At 40.1% G+C, this 13957-nt stretch overlaps 1 long non-coding RNA gene and 1 pseudogene across 1 annotated transcript; both read left to right on the forward strand.

Annotated features, from left to right (window-relative positions):
* The first annotated feature begins 302 nt into the window (after positions 1-302).
* Positions 303-11184, forward strand: LOC112625805. Its single transcript, XR_003119782.1, has 5 exons — positions 303-410; positions 1467-1603; positions 8385-8468; positions 10899-11017; positions 11123-11184. It is a non-coding gene; the product is annotated as an uncharacterized LOC112625805 (long non-coding RNA).
* Positions 11185-12370: 1186 nt separating this feature from the next.
* Positions 12371-13259, forward strand: LOC112626490 (annotated as a pseudogene).
* The last annotated feature ends 698 nt before the right edge of the window (positions 13260-13957 follow it).

Consider the following 13957-nt stretch of genomic DNA (forward strand, 5'->3'; position numbering starts at 1 on the left):
CTTCTTTTTGTTAGGTTGCCATCAAAATTGCCATTTTTTAGCTTAAATATGGCCAAATTATGGCAATTTCATATAGTTTAATATATTACATTAAAACAACATGTTGGCTCCTTTTGTATAACCAAGAAATGACTTAGGAGACTCTTTCTGATTACTGTAAATCTTCACTGTAATGCTCTATCATGATGTCTTGTTTATTTCCTTCTCGTATTCTCCAGTTGGTAATTTATCTGTTTGTTTGCTTCTTTAAAGTCTATCTCCAGAAGATTATAAGCTTCATGGTGGTAGATGCTTTACTTCATTCATCACTGCATCTCCAATGCCTAGCACAGAGTCCTGAATTACAAGCTCAATAACTATTTACTGAACGTGAAATCAGAGCTGCTTCAAGATATATGAGGCTAACTGAGGTGACAATATCACATAACTTTATCTGAGATTGCACATAAATTGTTATACATATTCCAGATAATATTTTTCACTTGCTTTACTTTAATTTTTATAAAATCCAGAATTCCTTTCGCTTAATTTTCAATGCCAACCAAAGCCACCATGCCATTTGAGTACTATGAAAAAGCAGTGCCTACACTGCTGTAAATGCTTTTCCATGAATTATTTTGGATAGCTAAAGACTGTGACTTTGAAGCTCATAGTGATTCAGTATTATTGTGAATTGCGCAGCTGAGAAGGGACATAGAGGTTGCTGAACCCCTCTTTACTCAAACCCTCCTAGACTGGTGCAGATTTGTTCAATTTCTAACATCTTCTTAGAAGATCATTTCACATTCAGCTTTTGGAACCACTTCCAATGTATACTATATGTCAGCATTGTTGGGATTTTCTTCCTTCTAATTTAAATGCTTGTACTTAGGACTGTTCTTGTTGTGAAGTGAAAATAGTAAGACTGTCATCTTTTGGGTGAAAATTCTTCAAATCCCGGAAAACCATCTTTTAATAATCATCAGTTCTCACTGTTCCATGTTCATGTGGTTTTGAGATGTTTTAGACTTATCTCCAAAAACACCCGCACCCGTAGGCAAAACTGGTAGCAACACAGAAACTCAGACGTGGGTGTGCATGTGGAAACGTTGTTCTGACTCAAAGAATTGGAATGTAATTTACTAATTTACTATTGGGGATAAACTCTGTGAAAACACCTCTGTGATCAAAATAAGAGATGAAAGAGAAGAGCATCCTTGGGCCCCAGGGAGAGAACTAGATCTGATGGTATCTGGTGCAACTTGCAAATGTGAACATTTCTTAAGGCCACAACAGGACAGGAATATAGCAGCTCAGAAACAATTGAACTTGAAAATGTTCCTGCCCATTTGGCTGAAATCAACGGTGAAAACCACTAAGACATTGAATATGTTTTTAAATTTATATTAAATACCTCCATTTTTTGGAAATTCATTTTGCTTTTCTTTTTACTTAACTTGTGCATTTGTTGGCTATTGCTGCTACAGTAGATGCTGTTGTTCGGCATTCAGATATCAAGAAACAACTAGCCAAAGTAAGGATTAAGGAGGGGCCCATGAAGCTCAGTAGAGCTTGTGATAATATTTGCAAGAGAAGACTGCCAGCCAAACTAACTTCAGAAAAGGTGGTGATGATGTTCCCTACTACCAAATACAGTGTCATGGAAATAGAGTGTTAGGTACAAAGATAAAATCCGAAACACACAAGTACCTTGGGAGATGCAGCAGCAACAGGAGTGGTGCGTGGGGCAGCCCCTAGCAATGTGAAGGAGGACTGATAAGATTGAATTTGCTCATGAAGAAGCACAGTTTCTTGTTGCATCTTTCTCAAAGCACTTCTTTTTATCTTCTGTGACACCATGTTTTCCTAGGTAGTAGGTCTTCCTACCTGCTCTGTTTTAATCTCTGAGTAATCTTCTACCTCGAGTCTCCTAATGGAGAGCCTTCCCTAAGACTCCTTTCTCACTCCCCTGCTGTGACCTGTTTAGCAGGCAAACCATTCTCTATTCTCTGACTATGATCTCAACTCTGGACCTTGTATTTCCAAATGCCATTGATAATTTTCCATAGGCATATACATTGTAAGGCATTGTAAAGTTCAATGGAATTCATAGGAATAAGACACTTCCCTCATCAACCAGAGAAGAACAAACAGAATATATTGGCAGCTATATATGCCTCAGGATAGATGTTCATGTATCCTTTATAGAATCTAAATATAAGCACAGTATTCTGTCTACATGGAATCCTCAATGCAAGTTATTGACTGACTGATACAAATCTGAATAAAGCATTCATATAAATCTGACTAAGCTTTATGTAATAGATTCTAGGGGATTTTAAAAAATGAGCTGTTTAGGGTCACTAGTGTTGGACTGATAAGTGACAAATAGAAATTAGAATACCTTGGCTCCCATTTTGTGCCTATCTTCTCGGCATTTTTCTTGATCCCAGGGCAAGAAAGCTGTGCCTCATACTCCTGCACCAGTCAGTCACTTGTTGAGGGCTGCTTGGGGACTTTCAGCTCTGTGCTTGTGTGGGCTGAGGCACAGGAGCACTTTGGTAGCCCTCCAAGAAAATTGGTGTGAGCTTCGGAAGCAAGAGCACACAGAAGCCAGGGGAGGGTCACACAGTAATGGCAGGCAGAACACTGGCAGTCTCCTCTACACCAAGAAAAAATTTAACATCTCATGAAACATAGTATTAATATAAATGTAATTCTGTCTTCTTGGAAATTCCAGTAACATGGAATGTTAAATGGGTGCTTCCAGAGAGACATCATCAACTGTTCGAGATTTAACTCTCACCACGGCTTCTTAAAATGCACCAGTTGGACCCCTCTCCCAAGCTGTGTAGCTTGAATACTTCACTTCGTGACAAGTGTAGCATTAGGATGGCATGCTGTGGGCAACTGGGGCAAAGGACATGGCACTTGATGGTTATTTGACAAGCTGAGGCCAGGAGAGTTGTACTGTCCCTTCCTGCATACAGAACTCTGAATTCTAATGAGGACTAAGTTCTCATTTTTTAAAAATTTTGCCCAAATTCCTATCTAAGGGGTCTGGGGAGTCATGCCCTACAAACCATAAATTCTCATCAGATGGGTTTTATTTAACCCTATATATCATGACTTACTTTCCAACCTGACTCTGGCATAATGAAGTGACATTGTTATCTGGGGTTGAATACCTGGGGTTTGTTGTCTCACACCACGAAAATTAAGGACACGGACACACACACAGAGTGGATTAAGGAGTAGAGTTTAATAGGCAGAAGAAAGAAGAGAGCAGAGCAGCTCTCTCTTGTGAGAAAGGTGTCTGAGAGAGGTGGATTTTTTTTTTTCTTCTTTTGCCCAAATTATCCAGGCAATTTACTGGTTTTCTTCTGTAGTGCATAGTGTGTTACAGCTTTGTCATGGTTAGTGCATCTTACCAGGTAGGCAGTTTTTTCTGCATTATAGTTTAAAAAGTAATCACATAAATTATATAGCAAAAAAGGGAAAAGTGGCCAACACAGCAGATTGTATAGGCAGGCTTGAGGAGGTGGTGTCTGATTTACATAGGGCCCACAGATTGGTTCAGCCAGGTGTGACATTTACATGCTGCACGGGGAAGGTGGTCACCCCACCCTAATTGTATTATGCAAAAGGCCTGTTGGCCATTGCCATCTTGTCTACTCCTTACTATACACCCGGCTGGCAGAGAAGGGAAGATGGAAATGCCATTTTGAACATGATTGGCACAATTACCGGCATCTATTTCTGCAGGTGGATTTTACAGGCTGCTCTTTGTTAGAAAGGAAAATGATTTGGGGCTGCTTTTCATTAAAAGTAAAATCTTACTGAGAACTTCCATACCTTACTATCTGCCTAAGTAATTTCTAACTCTTATATCAATAACATTACGAGACAAGGAAGAAAATAAAAATATTTTACTCCAAAACATGTTTCTTTGCCATATCTTGAAATGGCCCAGCAAAGCGGCCCTTTGTGAGGGAAATTTTGCATCTGTAAAGAATCTCTATTAACATAGCTAGCTCTTTTTCTTCCAGACCCTCCCAATCCTAAAGAGATTAACTGAAAGTCTAGCACCTTTTAAAGATCTGAATAGGAAACATCTGTCATCTATTGTCTCTAAGGGCAGCCACTATAAGACTTCAAAAGAATCTTGTCTCCACAATCTTTATCTTAATCTGAACATTTCCTTTCTGCCCAGGTTTTTAGACAAACTCAACCAATTGTCAGAAAAGGTTTAAATTTACCTATAGCCTGGAAGCCCCCCTCACACCTCCCAGACCCTTTGAGTTGTCCTGCTTTTCTGGACCACACTAATGTATTTCTTAAATGTATTTGATTGATGTCTCCTGCCTCTCTAAAATGCAGAAAACTAAGCTGCACCCCGACCACCTTGGGCACATGTTCTCAGGACCTTCTAAAGGCTGTGCCATGGGCCATAGTCACTCATATTTGGCTCAGAATAAATCTCTTCAAATGTTTTGCAGAGTTTGACTCTTTTGTTGACACTAACTAGTGGCTTTGACATTGTGACACTAAAAGAGGCTTGAGGGACTGCAAGAGATGCTAGAAAAATTCTTTTAAAAAAGGGGGGATGTACTTTTAAGAAGAGCTGTGACTGAAAAGAAGGGAAATGAAACTTTTTTGTTTATTCTAAAACAAAACCTAAGCATATCAATAATATTGCCCTTCAAAATAGCACCTTCATTCCAGCAACCCTTATTCCGGCAGAAGAGCAGCCATCACTCAACTGCTCCCCAGGGACTGCTATAAGCTAGCTAAGACAATCAACATTTTTACTTTAAAGTTACACCTTGATTCAGTCTCAGAAACATGAAATACAATGTGGTAAGCTGTTTTACTTATTAGATATCACTCCAAGTGATTTTAGTTATTTACAACATTTTTTTAAAAAATCACCTTCATGATTAAAAAATTCAGTGAAAAATTTCCTCCACTGAAGACATCACTCAGATCCAGAAGGCATTAAACAGAAGTACCATCATCTAGATATTAATGGCCCCAAAGTACTAAATTAGAATTACTTGGATATTTCATGTAAATGTGGATTTTTTTTCTTCTTTTGCCCAAATTATCCAGGCAATTTACTGGTTTTCTTCTGTAGCGCATAGTGGGGTGTTACAGCTTTGTCATGGTTAGTATATCTTACCAGGTATGCAGTTTTTTCTGCATTGTAGTTTAAAAAGTAATCACATAAATTATATAGCAAAAAGGCTTACCTCTGCTAGGAGCATGGCAGAAGCACAAACTTAAATTGGAGTTCCTGTCAAAGTCAACGCTTTCATGTTCATGGACATAACATTGCTCCTGGATTCCTGTGGCCACTAACTAAGGCTGGGAGCAGATGAATTAAAGGTCAAATGCACTGTTTGCATTCATGACCATTGTACAGTAAAATCTATTGTGAGTTGAAGGTTTCCTCTGTGCAGTAATTAATACTATTTCATGGCATTTGCCAGTTACACAAGAATGCACAGAGTTGTAAAAATGTGAAAAATAGTTAAACCTTGATGGCTTCTGTCACTTTGTGTCATAAAAGAGAAGGAATAGAAACAAAGGAGGCAAAATTCCTTGTGGTTGTGTGATGAGAGTGCCATTCACAGAAGGACCTGCTCAGGTGAGCAGATAAAGGACATGAGAGCTGGAAGTAGTTTAATTCCATTTCTGCTACAGGTGGAGCATGCCTTATCTGAAACGCTTGGGATCAGAAGTATTTCAGATTTTGGATTTTGGAATACTTGAATATATATAATTGGGGATAAGACCCAAATCTAAACACAAAATTCATGTATATTTCATATACACCCTATACATATAACCTAAAGGTGATTTTATATAATATTTTAAATAATTTTGTGTATGAAACAAAGTTTGAGCACACTGACCCATTGGGAAGCAAAGGTGTCACTACCTCGGCCACCCATGTGGACAGTCTGTGGTTGTTTGGTTTCACCATCATGCTGCGTGCAGAAAAGACATAATGCAGCTAAACGGGGGCTGGGAGGGTCATTTCTCCCTTGGGAATGTCGAATAAGCTGTGTAGTTTGCACCTGCAATTTGAAGTCAGATGTGGAAATTTCCATTTGTGGCATAATGTCAGTGTTCAACAAGTTTCGGATTTGGGGGCATTTTGGATTTCAAATGTTTGGATTAGAAATGTTAATGTACCTGCTTCTTGAGAGTTCATCACAGCTTGGGGAACAGAAAAAACTCATTTGACTAAAGGAAAAATAACTCTGATATGGTAGCACAAAACATTTCAGAATCATAGAGGTAAAAGAGTCTTGGAGAGAGAATCTATTACCTTCCTCTGACTTCAAGAACAGCCACTCTAATGAGGCAGTTATGTTTTATATGAAAATATCTACTCTAGGGCAAAAAATGCTAAAACTTATTGAGTAATACATTTCAATCCCTAAAGATTAAGAAATACACTAATGCTCATGGTTCTATTAACATCCATTTTTCCTTCGTTACTAATGCAATTGGTAATCAGTTAATCATTGTCAAATGAATAATTCTCCTACTTAAAAAAGAACATTCTTAAGTGTTTCTTCAGCTTAATAAGCTTGGAGATAAATCTAGGTCTAATTTTCTTACCATTTAAACAATCTTTTTGATTTTTTCCCAAGATTCACTTATCTTAAAATAAATCTGGTTTTAGTTAATATGCTTCAAATTGTTGTTAATAAATAGAGAATTGACACTACTTATCCTTCCGCATCTTCTGGTAGCATTTTCTAGAAAGCTGGCCACATTTTAGAAAGAGTGTTGTATCCACAAGCCAGTGAGAGAATCATTGGCTAAAACAGGGACTAAATTCACAATTATGTTTTTCTTTGTACCACGCCTAATAAAATAAAATAGCATATGTGAGGCAAGAAGGCTTTAAGGAAGAAAGAAGAGGAAAGGGGGTTACAGAGTTTGTGGAAGAATCTAAATATTTAGGATCTATAAATATAAAGAAGAGTATTTAGAATCTAAATGCTCTTATTCTTACTGGTGGGGCTGGGACTCTGAAAAGTTAATTTAGTATCCGTGTTTCTGTGCTGATGAGAGTACTCATTAGAGAGAGGATAATACAAGAAACAAGATAACTGAGCACGTGAGAGGGTATGGGATCCAGGTGGAGGGGGACTAGATTTTGGTAAAGCAATGATAGTAAATTCAATGTAGCTGAAGAATTGCAGTTTGGGTGCTGAATGCAGGTATGAATTGATAGATTTGATGGTGGAAAGTTGATGGTGACTGGTTCTATGATGTCTGTAAATGTTATAATGAGAATATAATGTTATAAATGAGAATAATGGGGAAGGTGGGGGAGTAGGAGATTTGGGGGTAGAGAAAAAGATGTGAACTAGTAATTTAGGAAAATAGGTGAATAAACTAGGCATATGTGGTAGGATTGCCCATTTGAGGTTAGTGGTCATGGATATATAGTGAGATCAATCAGCACAGTTGTTGGGTGGCCAGGGCAGTCTCAATTTTAGTTGTTGAATTTTTTTTGTATTATCATTTGAGAGATACTTCTCTTTGCCCACTGGCTGTTTGGATAACCTCTGGACTGGCTAAAAGTGTGGAGGGAATGTCCAAGCCCACTGCTGTCTGGAATCACAACCTTGGACTGTATCGCAACTGGTAAGAGATAATGAAACAGAAGGAGGTGCCTAGGGAAGAGAGAAGCAGTTTTTCTCTGAGCTGGAGTATGCTCCCTACAAGTTGAAGATAAGAGACCTGCAGGGAGGCCAGCTTGTAGGTCAAGAAGAAGGAAGGAAGGGCCTTAGAATGAATAGCCAGCCCCATCTTATCCTAGACAGCAAGGCTCCATCCTATTGTTGATTCTGGGAGTAAAATGGTTTCCCTGGTTACTGGAGCCTGTTTATTCAGTCAGGCCAAAGAAGCAAGTATGTTCACATCATGAACATACAAGCCTTTTTTTTTCCTGTGTAGCATAATGTTTTTAAGTTCAGGGGTACATGTGCAGGTCTGTTACACAGGTAAACTTGTGTCATGGGGATTTGTTGTACAGATTATTTCACCACCCAGGTATTAAACCCAGTACCTACTTGTTTTTCCTGATCTTCTCCCTCCTCCTACCCTTCACCCTCTGAAAGGCCCCAGTGTGTTGTTTCCCCTCCATGTGTCCATGTGTTCTCACCATTTAGTTTCCACTTAAAATGTTATGTATATAACTACACAGACACATATATAAAGTTTTCAAGCCAATTATGTTTTAGTTTTCCATTATAAAAGATATGGCAGCACACTGAAGAAAATCTGGGAGATGCAGATAGGAAAGAGAAAGATATAGCTTATGGAATGATCAACATAACACAACCACAACGAGGACACTAGTACATTTCCTTCTTTAGGTGTTTCTGGTTGAAATAATCATGCCCAACATTCCACCAGGTTCCTCGCGTGTCAAATACATCAAAGCCTACCCCACCCATCTGGTGAGTCTTGATTTGAACTTCTAAGGAACTCAAAATTGTGCTTTTCTATTGCTGCTCTGATATGATTTTTATAAAAGGACTACATTATTTTTGTTCAAAGCAACCAAATTAAATCCATAGAATCCACAAAAGATAAATTTAACCAAAAGCTCAAAGGCTTGACTTTCTCACCTTTTCCCAAGAAGACATTTTTGACAATTGTATCAGCCATCTAGGATTGCCATAACAACATACCATAGGCCAGGTGGCTTAAACAACAGAAATGTATTTCTCACAGTTCTAGAAGCTGGAAGATCAAGATCAAGGTGTCAGCTGGGTAGGAGTTTCTCCTGAGGCCTCTCTCCTCAGCTTGCAGATGGTTCCCTGGTCACTGTGCCCTCACATGGTCTTTTCTCCGTGCATGTGTGCATCTCTGCTGTCTCTCTTCTTTCTTACAAGGACATCAGTCATATTGGACTAGGGTCCCACCCTTATGAGCTCATTTAACTTTAATTACCTCCTGAAAGATCCTTTCTCCAAGTACAGTCATATTGGGTGTTTCAACATAAGAATTTCAGGGGGACGCAATTTGGTCCACAACTGCAATGGAAACTCCTACCTGGCCCGTTCAACATACGACAAATGTACTAATAGGGATCTCATTTTTTCCCCTTTGCTTTGCAATAATATGGGATTTGGAATAAGAAAATGTAAAGTGCCACTACAGATGTGTATTAGCATCAAATTGGAAAGTTCACTTCTGAATCATTTCACATGGCTGAACATTCACATTGAAATTTTGCCTCAGGTGTAATTGTAAACACTGCCCCCCATCAATTTCTACTAAAGAGGAATCAAAGAATACCAGTTTCGTTAACTGAATTTGATTACAAATCACACTGATACTAAAGGGAGGACAAGTGTTAGGTCTAGCGATAAGGCAGCTGCTGTCACAGCTTTTCCCATCGAGTTTCCAAGCCATCCAGAAGAGCAGTATCTCTCTTCCAAGAGATAAGTTCATGTTGGATTTGGCAGAGAAGACAAATTCTGGTCTGATATGTGTAAGGTGTTGACATTTCCAAAAGAAAGTCACAATGTGTTCTCTCCCAGGGTCATCAATGAGTTCTGAATATGAGACACAACATGGCATCTGTTCACCTCTCCCCCAACTTCTAGAAAGTAAAGTAAGTTGCTCTACACAAGAGGCTTATGGATGTACTTCATCATCACAAACAGAGGTGTCGATTATGGAGATTATGGAGAAACAAAGCCATGTGCTCCTTGTCACTGGGAAGGGCAAGACAGCCAAGAATCCAGAAAACAAAGGCTCTCAAAGGCAAGCCAGAAAACAAATCAAACACCAAGTGATCACACTGAAAAGAATAAACGTTACAGTATAGTATTTGATTCCTGTACTTGTCAGTTGGCTTTGTGGATGCCCTCAAATTGGAAGCTTGATGTTGGAAGAGCCCCACAGGGATGAAATCACAAAGGAACCAATAAGGGCTGGAGAAGTGATAAACTGTTTATCACAGGCCAGTCCCCAGCACTTAGAAAAGGTCTGTGTCAGAGGCCCTGATATCATTTGTGGCATTATGGGATTTGCTTTGGGAATCTAAGAAAGGTGCTTACAATAAAGGCAGTCAAATAGATGCACTTATAATTGCTATGGGGTAAGGACAAGATACGTTATTAAAGTTCCCAGAGGTCTTCAAACCTCATTTCACAGTTATTTTGGTGCTCTTTTCTTCAGAAATCTTCTATGAATCCAAAAAATACAAATGCATTGAATGATGCAAATTCCATCTCCATCGTTTCTTGCCAGCTGTCTTAGCGAGGTGCTAATGAGCAATAAAATTGTCCCTAAACAGGCTTTTGGAAAGAGAAGGAAGAAAATCCAGGAACCAGGACAACCCAAAGCTGGATCATCACTCAGAATGAGCTATAAATTATCTTAACTTTCTTCTACAATGCTGCCTGCAATATTAGATTTCTCAATCCAATTGTCACATGGCATCAAAATTATACCATTACCACTAGGCATTTCTCAGCAGAGAGTTTTCTAGGCAACAATGTTTCTTTTCTTCCTCTTTATAAACAGAAAAATGTGCAATCCATATTTTCGCTATAAGATAAACATGTGATTCACTTACCACGGGACTGTCTCTAAAATAACTCTGGCTCAGGGTGCGGACATCATCTCACCCATTGTCATGACAATATTCTTTAAGTAACCACTTTCTGGGATAGAACTGCCCCAACGAGGTAGCAGCCAGGTCACAAGGTGGTTTTAGTTTACTCTCTCAAACATGCAATTCCAATTACCAAAAAATAAGTGACTCTTAATGATGGGTTTAATAATAGTAGGTGTGGAAGCACTTACAGTTCTAGGACTAAGCCAGGTTTTGTACCAAAAATTAAATCACTGAAATGATATTTTCTTTCAAATAGGAATGGACAAGCAAAAATGACTCACTGTGTTTTCCAATTACACTCAAGACCTATCTCCATATGCCCTCCTCCTCTGCTTGAGAAGAAGGTGAAAGAGGTTGTGGAGACTGTGGAATTTGGTGAGTCTTATGAATTTCTCAATGAGTCAATTTTCTGAAAACCAGTATCTTATATTTCACAAAGTTTCAGTGTGACATAATTAAACTTATTATTGACTTTCATAGGCCATTGAATCTTGAAGACAAATGCTCTTTGACTTCACTACAACATCAGTGGGCACTTGGCCAAGGAAGGCTAGTTAGAACCAGCCTTTTTGCAAACACAGCTGAGGTATTTATTCTGTCTTTCTTCATCACAAAAGTAGCACGGAGAATAATGGACAATAGAGTTCAAGTGGAGCAGGAACTGTCCAGAATTTGAAGAAGTCACATATCAGTCCTGGCCACGATAACTGGGGCACATGTACTATATCCAAGTTGATATCCTCAATTTGGGGAAAGTTTTCTTGCCTTTCCCACAGCCTCCCAAGCCATTGACAATCCCCACATTCAAAACATTCTCATTCACATTTCTGATTCACTTTGCGCTATAGGAACAACAGATGTTGAGTACTTCTAGGGAGCAGAGCCATTATAGGTAGACATAGATCTTGCAAATAGAGAGGTAGAGAGCTTTCTCAAGACCTTTGGACCAAGCAGATGACATCACAAGGTGTACCTTATGCTAAGTGCCTGATCTCTAAGACCCTCCACCAGCTGTCAGACAGACAGCATGCTCACATCATGACAGCTGGTCATTCAAGATCAAGAACGTGAAGACCAGCCCACCCCTGAAAATGACGGATCAAGCTCAGCTTCACAATGACTCTTATTCCATCCCTAGTGGTGTTTAAAAACACACTTTGTCTTAAGCAACAAGGGGAACTGACCACGTGTTCACAATAGTTCATTTCTGACCCTCTGCTTTGGCTTGACCAGACTTTAGTCAGGCTTCTCTCCTCCACAAAGATTCCTAGATTTTGGCTCTCCCGCAAGTTTAAGCAAGCCCCGAAACACTAAGGAGCAGAACATCTGTTAACAGCTCATCCTGAAAATCAACTGACCATAGATAGAAACACTTCCTATTGGAATATCCTGGTTTTGCCACCTGCTTGCCACACTCTATGCCCTTCTCCACAAAGGTCTGGCTGGTCCTTCTCCCTCCATAAAAGGGAAAATCTTCTTTCTGTTTGATTTTGAGACACTTGCAGATATCTGAGGTTGGCATGTTCTTCCTGTTGCAATAGTCTTTTTGAATAAAGCCTCTCCTTATCTAAGTTTGATTTGTTTTTAATTAATATAATGCAACTGGATACTTTACAGAAATAAGAATAAATGAGCCACAAATATATACAACAACATGGGTGAATCTCACAAATATAGTGTGAAGCATAAAAAGCAAGAACTAGCTCTTCTTCTCCGAGAAAACACCAAATGGCGGATGACGCCGGTGCAGCGGGGGGCCCAGAGGCCCTGATGGCCCTGGGATGGGGAACCGCGGCGGCTTCCGCGGAGTTTAGGCAGTGGCATCTGGGGCCTGGGTCACGGCCGTGGACAGGGTGGGGCCGAGGCCGAGGCCGAGGGGCGGAGCTCAGGGAGGCAAGGCCGAGGATAAGGAGTGCATGCCCGTCACCAAGCTGCCCCGCTTGGTCAAGGATATGAAGATCAAGTCCCTGGAGGAGATCTACCTCTTCTCCCTGCCCATTAAGGAATCTGAGATCATTGACTTTCTCTTGGGGGCCTCTCTCAAAGACGAGGTTTTGAAAATTATGCCCGTGCAGAAGCAGACCCATGCTGGCCAGCGCACCAGGTTCAAGGCCTTTGTTGCTATGGGGACTACAATGGCCACGTCGGTCTGGGTGTTAAGTGCTCCAAGGAGGTGGCCATCGCCGTCCGTGGGGCCATCATCCTGGCCAAACTTTCCATTGTCCCCGTGCGCAGAGGCTACTGGGGGAACAAGACTGTCAAGCTCTACACCGTCCCTTGCAAGGTGACAGGCCTCTGCGGCTCTGTGCTGGTGTGCCTCATCCGTGCACCCAGGGGCACTGGCTTCGTCTCAGCGCCTGTGGCCAAGAAGCTGTTCATGATGGCTGGTATCCATGACTGCTACACCTCAGCCCGGGGCTGCACTGCCACCCTGGGCAACTTCGCCAAGGCCACCTTTGATGCCATCTGTAAGACCTACAGCTACCTGACCCCTGACCTCTGGAAGGAGACTGTATTTACCAAGTCTCCCTAACAGGAATTCACTGACCACCTTGTCAAGACCCGCACCAGAGTCTCCGTGCCGCGGACCCAGGCTCCAGCTGTGGCTACAACATAGGGTTTTTATACAAGAAAAATAAAGTGAATTAAGCCTGGGGGGGGGGGGAAAGCAAGAACTAAATGGCTGTATAATGTACACTTTATATGAAGTTCAAAAGAGAAAAAAATGAACATAAATTGTTGAAAGTCAGGATGGTGGCTCCCTTCATGGGGGCAGTTGCTGGAGGGGGACAAGGAGAGTTCCTAGGGCACTGATAGTATTCTGTTTCTTGATCTGGAATATACTCAATTTGTGAAGAGTCACCTCATAACGGACGCATAATTTGGAAAACTTTCTATGCTTTCTACTCCAATAGAAAATTCACTTAAAATTGAATCTCTTAGAATTATAATTTATTTTTCTCAAACAAACTTGTATGAAGCAAAAAAAGGGCCTCAATGCTTTCTAACTAGCAAATGAATTCATATCATTTACATATGTGACTTAAATAGTGATAGAATTAGGGAATAAGATAAGTTACCCCTTAGTTAATAATTATTTAATTTAATTTAATTTAATTTAATCTCTGGTCTTCGTGTTTGATGGTCACAGGAGTATAAATATCTTTGGAACTTATTTTCTAGTGTGTTCACTATCACTTAAGGAACTGTCTTAGTCTATTTGCATTGCTATGAAGGAATACCTGAGACTGAACAACTTATAGAGAAAAGAGGTTTATTTTGGCACAAGATTCTGCAAGCTGTATGGGAAACATG

The sequence above is a fragment of the Theropithecus gelada genome, chromosome 6, assembly GCF_003255815.1.
Source record: "Theropithecus gelada isolate Dixy chromosome 6, Tgel_1.0, whole genome shotgun sequence".
NCBI lineage: Eukaryota > Metazoa > Chordata > Mammalia > Primates > Cercopithecidae > Theropithecus > Theropithecus gelada.